General features: G+C 45.2%; 1 protein-coding gene across 3 annotated transcripts in view; it reads left to right on the plus strand.

Moving 5' to 3' along the window:
- Positions 1-2,901: 2,901 nt before the first annotated feature.
- ENOX1 (ecto-NOX disulfide-thiol exchanger 1) overlaps positions 2,902-15,087 on the plus strand; it is a 593,767-nt gene continuing 581,581 nt past the window's right edge. For all 3 annotated transcript variants that reach the window (XM_044283882.1, XM_044283888.1, XM_044283885.1), the window contains exon 1: positions 2,902-3,074. The gene's annotated coding sequence lies outside the window, so the exon portion shown is untranslated. The remainder of the gene's footprint in view (positions 3,075-15,087) is intronic.

The following is a 15,087-nucleotide window of genomic DNA, read 5'->3' on the forward strand; positions in this document are numbered from 1 at the left end:
TCTGTCGCGCGACAAATGTCGTCGTGTAGACCTAGCCTTAGTCGGTTTACATCGTTAATGGCCATGGGCTATTGTAGGTGTTACATGTCCATTAACAATGCAGATCAACTAAACAGTCCAACCCATAGTCCTTAACTGGTGTTCACTGCAACTCACACAGCAGCGTAATACTGGACCATAGTACGGCCATGCTGCAACCACATCCTGACTGCGGCGTGCGGTCATACGGTAATGGTACAGCCAGAAGGCGCGGTCATGTCACAGTTGCGATACAGTCACGGAGCTTGCTCTTGCATTGCTTTTAGCTTGTTAATGACTGTGCGGTACAGAGGATGCAATCACGACATGACCGCACCATGCGGTCGTCACCTGCAGCATATAGCCATAAATAGCAAATCCGCTGTGTATTTTCCACTGAAGAAATATGACAGAAATCCACAACAAATAGATCAGATTTTGGTGCTGAAACACTGAAATTGCTGCTTATTTTACCCTCTGCATTTCAAAGAGTAAAATCTGCTGCACATAATTAAAATGCTGTGGATTTAAAATCTGCACCGTGTTGCAAGTTATGTACGGACTACAATAAAGACACTTTTTTTTATATCTCATCCCCTTTGCTGCCACTACAAACACTACAGAAAATGTGGAACTATATTCTTACACTGTTCAACATGTACCATTAACATCTCATGTTGAACACCAGCTGTGCAGGGAAACTGCAGCACATCTCCGTTTGAGTTAGTGTGGCTGTTCTGCAGATTGTTGCACAACTGGTGGATGGAAATTCTGCTGCATAGTGTTGAGCGAACTTGTGTTTTAAGTTCGGCGTACAAGGTTTGGGTTATCGAAGAATCCCGTTATGGATCCACTACCACGGACCATAACAGATTCTATGACGGCATGCACCACAGAAGCCTATAAGAGGCATTCCTTATTGCATTCCGGCATACTAGAAGTCTATACTGATCCACAAAATACAGATGCGGTTAGTGTTGCATCTGCATTTTTTGCGGACTCATTAACTTCAATGGGTCCGCATTTTGTGGACGAGTATAGGACATGTTCTACCTCCAGCTTTACACCCAAGTTTTCAGCAATACGTCATTGGAAGGTCTGCTGGTTCGCACACGTTTGTTCTCCTCATTGTCACCCCCTTCCCCCCTCCTCTCATCTATAGCACACTAGCTGCTTGGTAATCTTCATTGGACAGTCTGGGCGTTCACACAGACGTATGCTCTTCTCATTGCCACTCTACATCTCATCTGTGGGGCACTAGCTGCTCGGTAATCTTCATTGGATGGTCCGGTCCTTCACACAGACTGTTGCTGTTTGGTAATCTTTCTTGGATAGCCTGGTCTCTCCTCATTGTCACCCCACATATCATTTATGGAGCACTAGCTGCTTGGTAATCTTTCTTGGATAGCCTGGTCTCTCCTCATGGTCACCCAACATCTCCTCTATGGGGCACTAGCTGCTCGGTAAACTTCATTGGATAGTCTGGTTCTTCACACAAACATTTGCTCTCCTCATTGCCACCCTACATCTCATCTATTGGGCACTAGCTGATTGGTAATGTTCACTGGATAGCCTGGTCTCTCCTCATTGCCTCCCTACATCTCATGTATGGGACACTAGCTGCTTGGTGATCTTCACTGGATAGCCTGGTTTCTTCTTTTTATCACCCTACATCTCATCTATGGGGCACTAGTTGCTTGGTAATCTTCCTTGGATATCCTGGTCTCTCCTAATTGCCACTCTACATGGCATCTATGGGCTACTAGCTCTTTGGTAATCGATAACCTGGTCTCTCCTTATTGCCACCTCACATCTTATCTATGGGGTACTAGCTACTTGGTAAACTTCATTGGATAGTCCGGTCCTTCACACAGACATTTTCTCTCCTCATTGCCATCCTACATCTCATCTTTGGGGCACCTGCAGCTTTGTGATCCTTTTCGAATAGTTTGGTGGTTCACAACTTCACACAGACATTTGCTCTCCTCCTACATTTCATCTATGGGGCACTAGCTGCTTGGTAATATTCAATGGATAGCCTAGTCTCTCCTCATTTCCATCTTCCTCTCATCAATAGGGCACTAGCTGCTTGATAATCATTAGATAGCCTGGTCTCTCTTATCTATGGTAATCTTCATTGGATAGCCTAGTAGTCTCTCCTCATTGTCACCCTACATCTCATCTATAGGGCACTAGCTGCTTGGTAATCTTCATTGGATAGTCTGGTCTCTCCTCATTGCCAAAAACATCTCATCTATGGGGCACTAGCAGCTTGATAATCTTCATTGGATAGCCTGGTCTCTCCTTATTGCTGCCCTACATCATGGGACACCAGCTGTTTGGTAATCTTCATTGGATAGCCTGCTCTCTCCTCATTGCTGCCCTACATCAAGGGACACCAGCTGTTTGGTAATCTTTCTTGGATAGCCTGGTCTCTCCTTATTGCCACCCCACATTTCATCTATGGGGCACTAGCTGCTTGGTAATCTTCCTTGGATAGCCTGGTCTCTCATCATTGCCACCCTACATCATAGGGCATAGCTGCTTGGTGATTATTCTGCACAGATCACAACAACACTGGTGGCTTCCTATTGTCTTGAAGAGAAGTTCATTGTATCTATGGCCAGCCTTGCTCACCCGGCCTGGCAGGTGACAAGCCATGTGGACATATATCTGTCATGGCCAGAAATTCCTCTCCAGGCACAGTCAGATGCCAGGCTGACCTTGGCTGGTGAGTGTGAGGATGATGATGATGTGTAATCCTTGGCTGTGAGAGATGTGAAGCCCTCCTGCCTGCAACCTCTCTGATAGGCGCCTGCCTGGAAGTCCAGCCCAGGCTTTCCTCCTCTCCGGCAGCCTCCCTCCTCCTCCTCCTCCCCGGCTGGTATTGTTTATGAGTGGTCGTGCTTCCCTCATCTGCCGGCACATCTCTCCCTGCTCCCAGGTCCCCGCCACGGGGCGTCAGTCTGCAGCATTTCCAGCGGGTCTCAGGGGCCGGGACCGGCTCCTTTCTCCAGGCACCGAGGACAGGAGGAGGGCACAGCACTGGCACAAAGGTAGGAGTGACAGCAGCAGCATCCCCGTCCTGCTCCTCCATCCTGACAGCTGGGCGCCCCATGTCACCCCAACGTCACCCTCCGCCCTGCGGGCACCGGGGAAAGTTTCCCATGTAGTGCCCGGCTCATCTCCTTTGTCTTGTCCCCCTATGGCCAGGATAGTTTCCTAGTTGCCAAGTGTGGAGGAGGTGGCTGCCCAGCTGTCCTTCCCAGCACGTGCGGGGCTCCAGCACTGGCAGAGGTGGGCACCCTGCCTTCTTTGTGACCAGTGCCCAGCCTGCTGCTCACACCCACTATTGTACTTTGCTGGACAGATGGGACAAGACTCGTGTATCTAGGCAATGTCTGCTTGTCCTACTTTGTGTTAAAGGAGCACTCCACCTACAGAGGAGCTGCTGGCACTGCCATAGAAGGAACTGGGGGTAAAGTGGTGACCAGGGCATTTCATTGACCATCACTACAATTAAGCATTTAGAAGGAGCAAGCAATTGTGGGGAATGGACTGAAATGGCTGCTTCCAGAGAGCAATAGAGAGTGAGCTTGACTCTTCTGGAGATAACGGGCGATGGGCATTGGTATTGCTATTGTCAGGAGGCTGCAGATACAGCTCTGTTTGGTGCTGTGCCAAATTCCATACTTCAGCCTGTAAGTGATTGGCATGGGTGTCCCTGGCACTGTCTTATCTTTCGGCTTACGTTGCTGTGTGCCTCTGTTCTTCACCAGCCTCTATTAACCTCTTCATAAGCCTGAGGTACTATAGTCCCCCTATGGAATAGCTGACGGATCAAATTAAATCTCCGTCCTCGGCATGGTACGTCTAGTATGAGGTTTCACTTTATTATCCATCGCCAACCTCCTTGGACTACAGAGAGCGATGCTTTGCCCAGCCAGGAAGGGAAATAGTGTGGACATTGTAGAAAAGTTGGTAGAAGTTCCTTGTCTACCATCACCGATGGTGACTTAGTCACTGCCTTGTATATGACATAAAATATACATATCCCTTTTAATGCCGCCCGGTGATCACCACCTAATTGCCAGGGGGCCTCTCAGCATATTACCTCTCTAATAAGGTTACTAATTCGCTGTACACTTGTTCCCCCGGCTAAAGAGGCATTTGCGTGCGTGCAATACTTAGCGCGGCGCTGTCGCTGTCTACTGGAATTCTTTACATTGAAATTGAATGCGTCCTTATTATTTACCGAAGTAGCAGAGCTGAGTAGGCCATGTGGCACAACTTATCTTTTCGCAAAGTTCTGTCAGTGATTTCTGCAGTTATCTTGCAAGATTTATTTATTTTTTATTTATTTTTTGGGTGATATTTTTTTTTTTTTACAGCCAAATCCAAGACTCCTTATATTTTTCAACAACTTCAATATATCGGCTACTGTCATGTACCATCACAAACATGAGAATGCATTTTCCATAGGTTTTCGCATGTGCGGAAGCCCAATAGCCCCAAATTGCATACTTGTGATTGCGTTTATGGGTAAAATCGGATAAAGCTGTACATTGGCACGTTTCTGGGATTCGCCCATAAACCTATATAAATAAATATATATATATATATATATATATATATATATATATATATATATATACATATAAAAACTTAAAGTGTAGGCGGATATAATGTGGATTTTCCCAATAAGGAATTACAGCATTTAAAGTAGCAGTAACATGTCACCCGAACTCTACAGAAGCGAAATGCATGGAATCTGCACGAAATTTGACTTGCCGCGGTAATGATAAATCCGAAGCATATTGGCGTGTCACTGTATTCATGCAAATCCACAGCAAAATCTCCGGAAAATCCGTATGTAACTCATTTCCATCCATATGCCAGCCAAAAATGTTGTTGGAACCTGACAATTAGGGTGGTACCGGCCAAGCATCTAATATGCCTCCCTATTCTCTAACAACAGCAGAGGTTGTGGGTTTAAAGAGGACCTTTCACCACTCCTGACATGTCTGTTTTAATAGCTACATGCATTCCCCATGTAATAACAATACTGGAGCATCTAGTCTTATGTCTGTATGTTGTGCCATTCCTCTATTATTTGTGCTAGAAGTTATGAATGAATTGCTAGCGGTCTGCAGTAAGGGTACAGAGGGGTGGGAACCAGTTGGGGGCGTGTACCTGCACAGGATGAAAATGTCAGCACTGATTGGACAGAGTGAGTCTGTGCAGGTACATCCCCCAACTGGTTACCGCCCCTCTGTACCCTTACTGCAGACTGCTTGGGGAAGGCTAAGGTATAGGCGTAACATTGCACTTCTAGGTTGCTTGCACTGCCTTTTTTTTTAATTAAAAGCACCATTACTCAAACAGCTGGATGCTGCCTCTTCTTCTACTCTGCCCTTACTGCAGACATAAAGGAATGGCACAACATACAGTCATAAGAATAGATGCTCCAGTATTGTTATTACATGGGGAATGCATGTAGTTATTAAAACAGGCATGTCGGGAGCGGTGAGAGGTCCTCTAAGGTTTGTATTTCAGCATGAAAAATGGGAAAACTCCTGTACAAAAGGGCCCTTAGGTTACCTGCAAAAAAACTGCCGGCCTCTGCTCTGTCCCATGGTCCTTACCACTGGAGGCACCAGTGCCTTTTCCTATAGTGTGCAAGCACGGCCACCGCTGCTGGATTGCAGGGTGGTTGTAACCATGGAAAGGAGCAGTGTATAATGTGATGGAAAAATGTATCAAGCCAGCAAAGGAGGCAATATGGACAATCACAATACATTAGTAAGTGCCTTGTATTAACTTTGTTGACATGACAAATGCCATTTGCTGAAGTGAGACAACCCCTTTAAGGAGCCTTCACATGCGGCAGATTTTGTTACAGAAAATCAGTTCCATTCCATATACTTTCTGCCAAAACAATCCCATTCACATGATTGGAACAGAATTTCTGTGCCGTGTGAACACACCCTTAGAGTAGCCCTTCCACTAGAGCTTTGACGAGTCGGGCGTTTCCTTTATGATGTACACATTGTACTATGACTGCATTAAAGCAAAATAAAGGAAAATATAAAAGCAAATGATGAAAAGGACAGTAAACTGTGGTCTGCATAGAAGCGGTATCTGGACTGATTGGTCCTAACTGCCCCCATGTTGGAGTGGTGACGGCTGTGCTGTGTATTACAGTGGATATTGTTTTATGGCAGATATATTGAATTTAGGAAGAAGGTCGTTACTAAACCTCTCGATACATTATAAATGTTTTATATTTTTCTTTGGAAAGTTAATATTTATATTGTGAGGCAGACATTTTGCCAGACGCTCTGTCAACCTGAAGCGTCAAATGAATCAGATGTGACAGAGCTGCTTCTGTGTTGAATCCAATGCGAACTGTTGCTTAAAGCCCAACGGGGCTCATGTATCACTGTGTGACAGGAAAATGGCCATGATAGGCATATGGCGGTAGAAGTGTGTTCAAGACTTAGCAATGGAGGAAGGTGGCGACTCTCCCCTCTGATGTTTTGGAAGCCAGTTGGGTTGTATTGTGGTCAAGCAGTAACAGAAGATACAAGATATATATCGCTCATATACAATGGTGTATGTATATATCACTGTCTAGTTATATTATTACTAGATCAGAACTATTGCTGTATTCTTATGTTACATGGTGTTTTATATAGTTTTCTTCTGTATTCTAATAATGATGAAATAATGTTAATAAAACAGCCATTAATAGGGGAGGTATATTGTTTGACTATACCTTCACTTCCTGATCAGTGGGGTCTGACTGCTGGGACCCCCACCAATCCTCAGAATGAAGGGGCTGAAGTTTAAGGCCTCATTCACATGACCGTATCTATTTTGCGGTCAGCAAATTGCAGACGCGGTCCGTGTGTTGTCTGCAATTCAGTGGGTCTTTGGTCCTCATATTGTGCAACAGACATATGGATGAGGAAAGCGCGTTGATGATCTGCGTGCTTTTCGCTTCTGCAAGTCTGTTCTGCAAAACGAAAGAACATGTTCTATGCTTGTCCTCCAGATGTGGACTCATTGAAGTCCATGGGTCCACAAAAATGCGCATACTAAGTGGGTTTGCGGTCCTCATATTGTGCAACAGACATATGGAGGAGGAAAGCGCGTTGATGATCTGCGTGCTTTTCGCTTCTGCAAGTCTGTTCTGCAAAATGAAAGAACATGTTCTATGCTTGTCCTTGGGTCCGCAAAAATGTGCATACTATATGAACAGTATCCGTATTTTGCTGATCCACAATGCATACAGTGGTGTGCATACTGGGCCTTAGTAAAAGGATCCTATCAGAGCGCAGCAAAAAATGGTGACCGAGTCCTTGAGCATTACTCCTGGTGACTTTCTTGGACTGACCCAGTTGTGCATTCAGTAGCTCCAGCGTGAGCCGAGCACTAGAGTCTCCTCATACATACACCACCTGTGCTCCGGAGTCCCCATATTCATGAGCTCCCGGCTCTCTCCACCGACTGCTGGGAGCTCGTGAACGAGGACTCCTAATCACATGCAGTGAATTCCAGTGATTGGCCCATGCTAGAGCTGCTCCATACTCATTTTAGCAAAACTGGGTCAGTTCAGGTGATCTAGTGTTTTTCTTAGGGTCTCTGTCACCAGTTTGATACCTTCAGAGCTGCATAGAGCTGGGCCTTTCAAAGGATCTCTCTCTCTTTCTTTCTCTCTCTCTCTCTCTCTCTTCTAGACACCAGTAGCCTCTTGATATAACAATGTGGATGAGGGTGTTGTCTCCCCACTACAGTGTTTTGTTAGGAGTGCCAGAGAGACTTTGACTTGGCATCTATATGAGTAGTGTCCTGCCTTCTGTTTGAGTCTTCGGACTTCTTGATGGCTTGTTGACGATGTTCTCATAGTATACATTCATTTTGTTCATAATCTTCCTCTCTTTTTTTTCCCGCTTCAAACCTTTAGAGTAGGGATGTTCAACCTGCAGCCCTCCAGCTGTTTTAAAACTACAACTCCCATCATGCTCTGCTGTAGGCTGTCCAGGCATGCTGGGAGTTGTAGTTTTGCAACAGTTGGAAGGGCCCCATGTTGAGCAACCTTGCTTTAGAGGATAATTGTGTTTGCCATTGAATTAGGTCAAAATAGGCTTGTTACAAAATGATCATTGCTGCTTCAAGTGAGAAAACTGACTTTGTTTGATCAAGGATCCACATACTGTATGTACTTTTCTTGCCATGAATTACATTATTGAAAGTCGAGAAGAGTGATTTATTTCACCTGGTTCAATAATCTACTCGATCTATAGATCCGGGGGGAAGGATTAGTTTGCAAATAATGAGTCCCACACCTGGAACCTTGATTTCTCTCTAGTGCACCTTTATGGTTGGTGAATAGAAAAACAATTGAAACATGAAATTTTAATTGGGTGAACCAATGTCAAGTGTCCAAACATCTAAGTGCTTCCCCATCCCGATTCAGCTTCCACTTTTTTATGCCATTCTGTCCTGTTATTAATACGTTTTTACTGGCTGGACAACCCCTTTTTAAAGTAGATTTTCCATTTCGATATGTGATATGCTGAAAAGTCTGAAACTTCAAAACGGAGCACTTTTAAGTATCCAGGAGGTCATCCAAGGCGCCATTGAGTGGTGGGGGGACAAAACGATTCTACACTGAACAAAAATATAAACACAACACTTTTGGTTTTGCCCCATTTTGCATGAGCCGAACTCAAAGACCTGAAACCTTTTCTACATACACAAAAGACCCATTAGTCTCAAATATTCACAAATCTGTCTAAATCTGTGTTAGTGAGCACTTTTCCTTTGCCGAGATATGCCACACCTGTGAGGTGGGATGGATTATCAAGGTGCTGATTAGACAGCATGAATATTGCACAGGTGTGCCTTAGACTGCCCACAATAAAAGAGCACTCTGAAATGTGCATTTTGATCACCCAGCACAATGCCACAGATGTCACAACGTTTGAGGGAGCGTGCAATTGGCATGCTGACTGCAGGAATGTCTACCAGAACTGTTGCCAGTGCAATGAATGTTTATTTCTATACCATAAGCCGTCTCCAAAGGCATTTCAGAGAATTTGGCAGTACATCCAACCGGCCTCACAACTGCAGACCACGTGTAACCACACCAGCCCAGGACCTCCACATCCAGCATGTTCACCTCCATGATCGTCTGAGACCAACCACCTGGACAGCTGCAGCAACAATCGGTTTGCATAACCAAAGAATTTCTGCACAAACTGTCAGAAACCATCTCAAGGAAGCTCATCTGTATCCTCGTACACAATTCCTGGAAGCTGAAAACATCCCAGTTCTTTCATGGCCAGCATACTCACCAGACATGTCACCCATTGAGCATGTTTGGGATGCTCTGGATCAGCGTATACGACAGCGTGTTCCAGTTCCTGCCAATATTCTGCAACTTTGCACAGGTATTGAAGAGGAGTGGACCAACATTCCACAGGCCACAATCAACAACCTGATCAACTCTATGCGACAGGCGACAGAGATGTGTTGTACTGTGTGAGGCAAAGCAAAACTGTGCACATTTCAGAATGGCGTTTTATTGTGGGCAGTCTAAGGCATACCTGTGCAATATTCATGCTGTCTAATCAGCACCTTGATATCCCACACCTGTGAGGTGGGATGGATTATTTTGGCAAAGGAGAAGTGCTCACTAACACAGATTTAGACAGATTTGTGAACAGTATTTGAGAGCAATGGGTCTTGTGTTCGCCTTTATATTTTTGTTCAGTGTATAATAATAAAGTATGATACAACCGTGCATACTTACCGTACATGGACACCACACGTGTGTTCAGCTAAGGCAAACATGCAAAATAGTGAGTGAATCAGGGCTGATATCTGTTAGTTGAATTATCCATAAAACCGCAATCATGTCGAACTTAAAGGGAACCCGTCACCGGGATTTTGGGTATAGAGCTCAGGACATGGGTTGCTAGATGGCCGCTAGCACATCTGCAATACCCAGTCCCCATAGCTCTGTGTGCTTTTATTGTGTAAAAAAACCGATTTGATACATATGCAAATTACCCTGAGATGAGTCCTGTCCCTGACTCATCTCACATACAGGACTCATCTCAGGTTAATTTGCATATGTATCATATCGGGTTTTTTCCACAATAAAAGCACACAGAGCTATGGGGACTGGGTATTGCGGATGTGCTAGCGGCCATCTAGCAACCCATGTCCTCAGCTCTATACACAAAATCCCGGTGACAGGTTCCCTTTAAGAATAGGAGGGGAGCATTCCCTGTCACGGGCACCAAGAAACCATAATTCACCCCTATAAGAATTCCTTAAAGGGATTCTGTCACCTGGATTTTAGTGACAGAGCTTTTAACATCATCACATCAGTCTGCTCGTTTTGTATTAAAATATACTAGTATTACTACCCTAAGTGTTGTCCTTTGTCTAGAAAATCGCTTTTATTAATATGGTAATTACCTGAGTTTGGTGCCCAGCCGCCAGCTGGCGCATGTGCAGTGCGTCCTGTGAGGCCGATTCCAGGCGCTGACATGTGTATCCACAGAATGCGTTCGCTGAGCCATAAGCTTGCGCATGCGCCGTGGATACACATGTCAGCGCCTGGAATCTGCCTCACAGGACGCACTGCACATGCGCCAGCCGGCAATGAGGAGTGAATAAATTAGCAGTGGGGCGGTGCTGGGCTCCAGGAGAAGGGGCTCGGCTGGGCACCAACGGCCGGAGGGACAGCCCCTTGGGCACCTTACTCAGGTAATTACCATACTAATAAAAGCGATTTTCTAGACAAAGGACAACACTTAGGGTAGTAATACTAGTATATTTTAATACAAAACGAGCAGACTGATGTGATGATGTTAAAAGCTCTGTCACTAAAATCCAGGTGACAGAATCCCTTTAATAGATACTATATTATTTGCTCCGCGTAGTTTGTGGCATCCTTGGTGGTACTGCCGATTGGCACCTAATGTAAATGACTGAGCGGTGTTTTTCTCCCGCTCCACTGGCAGCAGCACATGGCTGCAGTCATGTAATTATGTGCACAGTACTTCCCTCCCATGAGTCACATGCTCAGTTTGTTGACATGTCGTTTGTGACTTCTCCATGGGGTGTAATGTTGATTCTTAAGAGCGGGCTCGAGCAAGAAGCTTATTTTACCTTTGTTACTCACAATACTTATAGCGTTCCAGGAAAATCTCTGAACGTTGCTTAGATTTAAAATATAAAAATTTTATAACGTTTCTAGTTAACCCTGTGTGTCAAAACACAGGGCAAAAACATGTCTGCCACACTGATGATCATACATTTCAATATCAACCTCTCATGGTTTTGCCATTTGCAGACATTTAGTCATTAAAGGGCCAGCGTATTGTACATCCACTGGGCAGGGTTGCCAATTTTTCTGTTTTCTGAACAACTTCTCTAAAAATCACAGACAGACAACAATTTTTACAGGCAAGTTAGAAACCATAATGAATTATAAAGATTATAACTATTATAGGTCTATAGCTCAATATACTGATAAAAACTCATTGGGGAAGATTTATCAAACTGGTGTAAAGTAGAACTGGTTGAGTTGCCCATAGCAACCAATCAGGTTCCACCTTTTATTTTCCAAAGGAGCTATCAAAAATAAAAGATGGAATCTGATTGGTTGCTATGGACAACTAAGCCAGTTCTACTTTACACCAGTTTGATAAATCTCTCCTATTATGTTCAAATCAGCATTGGATTCTCTGTCACAGATTTCATTGAAAAAAGTCCTACATGTAGCCTCAAATATTCATGAGGAAAACCTCAGAGATTGTTGTTATTGCAGGTAAACAAACGGCCAGAAGAGAACCCCGGAAATGAGGAAATGGAATTTATTTTTTGCCTAAAACTTGCTTAGCTTAGTTTAGCTTTATATATTTTTTTCATAACTCGGACAACCCGTTTAAGAGCTATTTTTCTAATAGAAATGTACGATTTCAGTAATGAAAGTATATTTTAAAAATGGTCAGTGTCACTTCCCCTGTATATGAGGCCTCATGCACACGGCCGTGTCCGCGGCTGAGAGCGGTCCGTGGTAACACAGCCTGGATTCCTGTTGAGAGCAGGAGCGCACGGCGTCATTGGTTGCTATGAAGCCGTGCGCTTCATGCCGCCGCTGCACTACAGTAATACACTCGTATAGTGTATTACTGGCCTTACAAAGATAAAATAAACTGACAGTTTCATTTCACAGTAAATGCACAGTATGCATCAGGTAGTCAGAGAAGTGGTGTGTCCATCTTGGATAGCAGAGCTGGGCCTGGGGATCTGCCGCTAAAAAGATCAAAAGGAGGGCACAAGGTAATGACTTGGGGCTCAAGCGCATGACAATTGTTTTAGCCCGCATCCGATCCGCATTTTTTGTGCGTCGGATGCGGACCCATACCCTTCAGTGGGGTCACAAAAATGAGGACAGCACACATCTGTCCACATCTGTATGTCCATTCCACAGCCCCACAAAAAAATTCTTGTCATTACTACTGACAAGGATAGGACACTTCTATTATGGGCCGGTTGCTCCGTAGAATGCAGATGCACATGGCCGGTATCGGTGTTTTGCGGAGCGCAAAACCGCCTGCGTACGTGTGCGTGAGCCCTTAATCACACAGTGTTTTGGTCAGTAATTTCCATCAGTGATTGTGAGCCAAAACCAGGATTGGAGCCTCCACAGACATAAGGTATAATGGAAAGATCTGCACCTGTTCTGTGTTTAGAGCCACTCCTGGTTTTGGCTCAAACTCGCTGATGGAAATCACTGACCTAACACTGACGTGTGAATGAGGACTAAGGCCCCTTTCACACGGGCGAGTTTTCCGTGCGTGAGGTGAATGCATTGCACCCGCACTGAATCCGGACCCATTTCTATGGGGCTGTGCACATGAGCTGTGATTTTCACGCATCACTTATGCGTTGCGTGAAAATCGCAGCATGCTCTATTTTGTGCGTTTATCACGCAACGCAGGCCCCATAGAAGTGAATGGGGCTGCATGAAAATCGCATGCATCAACAAGCAAGTGCGTATACGGTGCGATTTTCACGCAAGGTTGCTAGGAGACGATCGGGATGGAGACCGGATCATTATTATTTTCCCTTATAACATGGTTATAAGGGAAAATAATAGCATTCTTAATATAGAATGCATAGTACAATAGCGCTGGAGGGGTTAAAAATAAAAATGTAACTCTCCTTAATCCACTTGCTCGTGCAGCCCGGCTTCTCTTCTGTCTTCTTCTTTGCTGTGTATCGGAAAAGGACCTGTGGTGACGTCACTGCGCTCATCACATGGTCCATCACATGATCTTTTACCATGGTGATGGACCATGTGATGGACCATGTGATGACCGGAGTGACGTCACCACAGGTCCTTTTCCTGTACACAGCAAAGAAGAAGACAGAAGAGAAGCCGGGCTGCGCAATCAAGTAGATTAAGGGGAGTTAAATTATTTTTTATTTATTTTTTAACCCCTCCAGCCCTATTGTACTATACATTCTGTATTAAGAATGCTATTATTTTCCCTTATAACCATGTTATAAGGGAAAATAATAGCAATCTACACAACCCCGATCCCAAACCCGAACTTCTGTGAAGAAGTTAGGGTTTAGGTACCAAACATGCCGATTTTTCTCACACGCGTGCAAAACGCATTACAATGTTTTGCACTCGCGCGGAAAAATCGTGCATGTTCCCGCAACGCACCAGCACCTTTTCCCGCAATGCCCGTGTGAAACCAGCCTGGCACCCCCATAGAACTGCCTATTCTTGTCCGCAATTGCGGACAAGAATAGGACATGTTCTATTTTTTTCCGGAGCTGCGGACCTGAAGATCGGGGCCGCGCTCCGGAAATGCGGATGCGGCGAGCACACTGTGTGCTCTCCGCATCCATTCCTGCCCCATTGAGAATGAATGGGTCCGCACCTGTTCCGGATATTGCGGAACGGATGTGGACCCATTCCACGGACATGTGATTGGAGCCTTACTGTAATGAATACACCTGGTTAGATAATTAAACCCTTGGTCGTGGAGTATGGTACAGCAGCAGATCTATACTGGGACCAGCAGAATATATTTAGCAAGCATTTCTTGGAAGCTGGGATGGGAAGTCTCCAGTGCATTCATAAAATGTATTTATTACTGATGAGGATTTACTGGCAGAGCACGGCATCTAAAATCTGTGCCCCTACGAGCGTGTGCGGATTAGGTCCGGATGCGTTGCGAATGTGTTCAGTAAAAAAAAATCGTAATTTCACAGTCATTTAGTTTTGTCTGCAACCGCGTTCAGTTTTTATTGCGTGGGTGCAATGCGATTTAATGCGTTTTGCATGTGCATGATAAAAACCTGAAGGTGTACAAACATCTCTTAGCAACCATCCGTGAAAAACGCATCGCATCCGCACTTGCTTGCGGATGCGATTTTCAAGCAGCTCCATTCACTTTTATGGGGCCGGTGTTTGGTTGAAAAACGCATAATGAAGAACATGCTGCGATTTTCACGCAACGCACAAATGATGTGTAAAAACCAATGGGTCCGGATTCCGTGCCGGTGCAATGCGTTCGCATTGCGGAATACTCGCTCGTGTTAAAGGGGCCTAACAGTTTCATGTGGATCGTAGCATTGTATATGACAGGGGTGGCCAACCCGCGGCTCGCGAGTCGCATGCGGCTTCTTGCTCCTTCATTTTCAGCTCACAAGGGAGCGGTACGGCCAGCTCTTACTATCTAGGCTGCGCAGCCTAGTATCTCCTCTTATAAGAGAACATGGTGTGTGCTGCTCTCAGCCGGCCAGACAGTGGAAAAGGAGGGACGGAGGGACGGGACCGCTGCTATGACGCGACCGCTGCTGAGCCCAATGAAAAGAGCGGGCTCTGAAGCTGCCCGCACCACTGCCACCAATGAATGGGCAGCTAATTAAAGCAGAAGGAGGGACGGGGGAGGGAATAAACTGCTGCCTCGTCTGAGCTAGTGAGCTCGGTGAACAGCATAGCAGTTACCCCACCCCCACACA

This window comes from Bufo gargarizans, chromosome 3 (assembly GCF_014858855.1).
Source record: "Bufo gargarizans isolate SCDJY-AF-19 chromosome 3, ASM1485885v1, whole genome shotgun sequence".
Taxonomy (NCBI): domain Eukaryota; kingdom Metazoa; phylum Chordata; class Amphibia; order Anura; family Bufonidae; genus Bufo; species Bufo gargarizans.